The following is a 6,000-nucleotide window of genomic DNA, read 5'->3' on the forward strand; positions in this document are numbered from 1 at the left end:
TTCATATTCCAGGTATTCCTCATAAAATATGTTTGTAACATGAGGCCATTTGCATTTTTATTTATTTTTTCATTAATTTTTAAAAAAATGCAGTTTTTGTATCACTACCCCACTCTTCCACAAGTGGGGTCAAAAATGACCCCAAGCAGTTCCTGTGGAATCTTCTATGAAACTTTCATTCTTAGCAACTCTGACTGACCCACTTACACTTCTGATGGATCAGGAATTAATTTTTACACAGTAACATTCATGATTTATAGTCAGGGCTGCACATAAGTGGTCTGCAGGTGTGCATTCGCTGTCAAAATAAAAGTATTCCCGGAAATTCAGAGAATACGCGCTTCTTTTGTGATGGAGGAACAGCAAAGTAATTGCTTACAGAGCTTGCTCCTTCGACATCTTTAAGAGTTGTGAACAAATGTCTGTCCTCCTCCAGAACATCTAATGTACGCAAATGAGCGTTCCAACTTCTCATCTGGTACGCGTCTTTTATTTTGACAGCAAATGTGCACCTGCGAACCATTTATGTGCAGCCCTGTTTATAGTTTCCTGTGCATTTCAAACATTGTCCTTTCTGATGTTCTTTTTAATATCTAAAGTAACATGGCTGCTATGAGGCCAGCTAGGATCCCTGTGGACCTTGCCCTACAAATGATCCAGGACGGATGGGATGAAGAGCCCATCAGAGGCACTGACTCAGAATCTGACATCTAAGATATAGAGGACCCAGACTATTGTCCCCCCCACTGAACAAGGCCAGTCAGATACAGGGGAGTCCTCTGATGAGTCCTCTGATGAGTCCTCTGAAGAGGAAATGGATATTGAGTCTAACAGAATGAGCCCCTCTTACTGCTCTGAATTAGTCGGCCAGGGCTTGCACCTGGGTTTAGTACTGTCTCCCCAATAGATGCATGGAAGATGTTCATGTCTGATAATATAATAGAAGAGGTGCTGTCATACACAAACATGGAGGCACGAAGAGTAGCCACAGACAGGGGAAAAGAGTGGAAAAATGTCATCAAACATAAGCTCATGGCCGTCATTTGATTGAACATTTTTGCAGGAAGTGAGAAGAACTGGGATGTACAAGTCGTGTGCTTTTTGGGAGTCCTCTGCATAACCCATTGTACAAGGCCACTATGTCAATTCAAAGATTTAAAGATATTTGCTGTTTCTTGCACTTTGATGACAAGAGGACCAGAGCCTACCGACTGAAAACAAACCACATGGCAGCTTTCCGCTACATATGGGGCCTGTTCCTGGTCAACTGCAGACTGCAATTCATCCTCAGTGATTGTGTTACAGTGGATGAACAACTTGTGCCTTTCAGAGGGAAGACCCAGCTTCTGCAGTATATGCCGAGCAAGCATAGAAAAGTGATATAAGTGATACAAAAACTGCAATTTCTTAAAATTAATGAAAAAATAAATAAAAATGCAAAGGGCCTCATGTCACAAACATGTTTTATGAGGAATACCTCAAATATGAGAATGTTACAACTCTTTGTTTTAAAGATTTTGAAGAATAACAACCGAGTTTATAGCAAAATGCATTGTTTCTATTTGGGGTCATTTTTGACCCCACTCGTGGAAGAGTGTAGGTATTGGTAGGTTGTGCATCCAAGGGTTAATACGGCTAATCACAAGAGTACAAAAACCAGGTAAAGTGAACAGGGACGAAAACTAAACTAAGACCTGAACTGGGAAACACTAAATTGTCACACTATGACATGAACATGATTCAGGGCAGGTACATGCGAGAAACTATGCAGGAAGAACATGAACCTGAAGCATGAGCAAGACCTGAGCTGAATCATGAAAATATATGAGTTTGACATTATATGGTGGACAACCTGACAAAACCTCAATGAAAACACATAGATTAAATACACACAGGTGATCAGGGGGTGTGGAAACACATGGCTAAACAGCTGACACAAATTAACATAATAACGTCTTAGGGAAGAGTAAAACTACACATACTGAACAAAGAAACACAAGACTTTCAAAATAAAACAGGAAATATGGAGAGACGTAGACATGACAACACGACCTTGACCACATGAAACACACAAACAGGAAAAACATGACATAGTGACACAGAGGAAAACAACAGACTCACACAAGGGGACATAGATGGAAACCTAAACTAGAATAAAACTCAACTAAATCCTAACTAATAATGGCAACACAAGAACTAAGCATATATTCAATATAATATAAGAAATCAAAAAATACAAAATGAACTCAAAATGCTGGGTCACAGACCCAGCCCCTGACATGGGCATTGTAAAGTCTTTGAATGTTACCTACCTTCTTGCAGAAGTTAAATATGTAGTCCAGAACATAGCAGGAGTCATAAAGAAAGAAAAAGACAGTCCAGGAAAATAAAACTGTACCCAACCTTAATGTTAGGTCTCTGCATACTCCTCTCTCTTTTTTTGTCATGGCTGTGGCAATATCGTTTGAGCTGGGGGAGTTTTCATTCATGTGAACAGGGCATGATCAGAGGGCTTGTCATTCACCTTGGATGGAGCCGGTGTTTAGGGCTACCGATAGCCATAATCATACCAATCCACACAAACCCCCCTCTGCCTGGGCTCTCTGCTGCCAAGGGCACAGATTACCACAAAAAAAAAACTATTTGGAGGGGCCGGGGCGTGCTGCGACCATTGGTGTCAGAACGGATATGAAAGGCAGGTTCTTTGTTCTCTCTGATATTTATCTGGCACAGGCCGAGCAGGAGAAGAGATGTGGCCACAAAGACAGGTCTCCCAGGTCGACACTGTGGTATTAAACTGATCTATGCATGCATCCAAGGGAGATAACACCACACACTGCAAATCTGCTCAAAAGAGAAAAAGTGGTGCCCAGATATTTGTTGAGTGGAAGGTCTGCCAAAGACAGCACTTCTTAATAAGGGATGTATTCAAGGACTAACTCATCTAAATAAATAGATAAATGTTTCTTATAAAAAAGGAAAGACTCCTGTTCTTATATACCTTTAAAAAGTGACATCAGTACAATAATTAAATAAACACGTTTACTGCATTTACTTCCACTACATTTCATTAGTGTAATTCGTGAAGTAATAATACCTCCTAAATTTTATTGTCTCAAGGCAAATCTTTGAAAGTATTTAAGCCCCAGCTGCCTTTTAGTTTTAAACTGAAGCCTTGCACATTAATTAAATTTTAAAAATAAGTTTTCAAAGACTTGTATGGCTGTATAAAAGTTTGCACTACACCAGGCTGTTTGTGAAGCAGATTACCCTTGAATGGCTGCCTGTAAGTCTGGACAGACTGCAGTCCCAGCCTCAATGGCACCAACGCAGAGAGGGAGTATGTCAGCAGCAAGGTGAAAAAGTAGCACTTACATAAAAGAGAGCAAGCCAGAGCGAGCCTCTCCATGCTTCTCCCATTCTCTGCCTCCTCTGGGTTAAACCTACGAGATCAATCCACAGCTGTGAAGTAGGTAGGGCACCTTGAAAATGCTGCTATTTATTTGTTTGAAATGTTCCTTTCCTTTCTAGTCCTCTTAAGGCCACTGGGGATACCGCCATTGATTTCCACTTCAATAACTTGACCCCTGACCTCCAGAAGGGACGTGACATCCCTCAGCTGACTATTCACAGCCAGGTGTGGTGAGGGAAATCTCCAGTCTTCTGTTGTACAGTCTCATTCATTTACAAAATTTAAAGAGCTTTTTCACTTAGGTTAATTACAATCTCTATTTGGGTCCACAGTAAGAGTGTAGCGGGCTTGCGGCGACTCACAGCTGTTTCATGTTTTTCCAAATGCTCAAAAGGCCAGTGGCCTCTATTTCAGCTGTGAACCCTGGATAAGGGGAAAAGAAAATTGAAACATTTACATGCATCTTGTAGACTGAGATAATCTTCGAGTAGCCCCGTATCTCTTCTGACGTGCATCTGTTTCAGTCTGCAGTCTCATCTTGCTACGTGTAAATGCTATTTGAGGAGTCTTTTGCTGTTTACAGATGGACTCCCTGTCTGTAATGAAGTCCGGACCACAAGGAGGGAGGCTGTCAGCCACAGGGATCACCCAGCTCTGCAATCTTTGAAAATTGTGTTAGCGCACACGGAAGTCAAGATCAGTGCAGAATACAGAGGTTGGGCTGTATAACGCATCAATCAATATTGTCCTAATTATGCAGAGCTCAGATAGCTCTGCTATTGTGGGATCACACTCAGAAAGAAGAACATCAATTTGCACAAGTTATTGTAGTTTCTTCAGGGAGTTGAGACAGCAGAGTTTGATAATGGCACAGCAAAGGCATCGTACATGTATTGGATGTATTAATGGTTCACTCTCAAAAGACAAAAAAGTTAGAGGAGCAACAAATCAACAACATTAACACCTCTGTGGGGTGAAGAAATTGAACCAATTTAATGAAATTAAGTTTGTTTCATAATTTATTGAAAAAGCACATCGACAATAAAGGCAAGTAATACTCTACAATATGCTGAAATGGTTTTAATTTTTGTTTAATTTCTTTATAAATTATCTTTCGATTTCATCTGATAAATTAAGAAAGAAATTTTTACAGTTTAGATGATGGCAGTTATGGTGATGTGTGCTCATGTTACAAAGTGCAAACCATTTGTTTATGCAAGCAGTTGAAGCAGGAAATGCACTTTGACCTGATCTGCAGCGAAAAGAGCCACTGGTATGCAAATGTGAACACAGCAAAACAAATTAAATTCAGAATGCATGCATTAGAATCTATTGTTTTGGTTTTAATAAATTAATTTTATCTTGAAGAGGAGAAGCTTCTGTTTTTATAATGTTTTACCCTATAGTACACAGCATTTAGGAAGCTTTTTGGTTAAACGATGATGCCGATGATGGCTATGTATCCTGTTTGTTATTATAGCCAAATAAGTTACCCAAGTTATGCATATCTAAATGTGTATACTGTAGCTGATACTGCAACGCCATTAAAAACTCTGTCAGCACCTAAAAAACCATTCTTGTCATCAGTCTGCACGTATAATTTTGCAATCCTGGAATAGAACAGTATGGTAATAATAACTGAAGGAACTGTAGTAGTTTTCTTTCACAATTAAATTATTCTCTTCAGACCAGGCTGCATGAAAAGACGTGGGTGTGAGTAGAAAGAAACAGAATGAAAAATTCTGGGATAAACTGAGCATTATTCTAAACCTAATATCGAAACCTTTGTTTTATACTTAGTCTTCCATGAGGTTTTTGTATTTTTTTAAGTTTAAATCCAGTACAGTGACATTTTTCACTGATTATTAAAAAAAAGTCTGCAAAAAGAAAACGTGTGCTTCCATTTGTTAAGATAATGATGAATTCTCTACATTTAATCCCACTACTTGCAGACTCTGTCTTTCATGCCCTCAATGTTTGTGGAATAATTCGTGATATGTTTTTTTTTTATTTGCCAAATGAAAGTGCACATAAAGACAATAACTGACTGCCAGAAATATTAGTTTTAGATTCACATTTACAAACATACCAATGGGATACAAGAATATCCAGATGCGCCAGACCGGAAAAGCGTCAGGAGGCTCGAACACAAGCTGTGTGTTGAGGTGAGTCCAACTATATCCAGCTGTTATCTCTTAAGCACAAGCTCAGGCTGAGGTTTGGAAGGATCCCAACCCTTTGCCATGCAACACACATTACAGTGCCCCCTGCAGGTATTCAGACTGTGCCAGACTGGGCCCCATGGGATGTCTAGTGATCTTCCTCAAGTTCCCTCGCCAGGCCTGTTGGGGCCTATCCCAGGCAGGGTGAACTGGTACCTTGTTCTCTTTTCTGTAGGGGTTGTCTGAGTTGTTCTGCATCTGACCACTCACCCAGGACCAATTTTGCCTTGGGAGACCTTACACAGGCAAAAACCCCTGACACTGATCACTGGCACACAAAACCCTTTAAAAAAGTAAGGTGGCTATCCTTGTATCCCCTCAGTTTGCTGCCTGTACATTTTTATCAGTGGACAAGAGGATTCCTTT

At 40.1% G+C, this 6,000-nt stretch overlaps 1 long non-coding RNA gene across 1 annotated transcript in view; it reads left to right on the forward strand.

Annotated features, from left to right (window-relative positions):
• Positions 1–4,193, forward strand: part of LOC120440188 — a 42,607-nt gene extending 38,414 nt beyond the window's left edge. Inside the window, exons 2-3 of the long non-coding RNA XR_005613055.1 lie at positions 3,532–3,637; positions 3,996–4,193. This is a non-coding gene — a long non-coding RNA (uncharacterized LOC120440188). The remainder of the gene's footprint in view (positions 1–3,531; positions 3,638–3,995) is intronic.
• Positions 4,194–6,000: the final 1,807 nt, after the last annotated feature.

The sequence above is a fragment of the Oreochromis aureus genome, linkage group 5 (assembly GCF_013358895.1).
Source record: "Oreochromis aureus strain Israel breed Guangdong linkage group 5, ZZ_aureus, whole genome shotgun sequence".
NCBI lineage: Eukaryota > Metazoa > Chordata > Actinopteri > Cichliformes > Cichlidae > Oreochromis > Oreochromis aureus.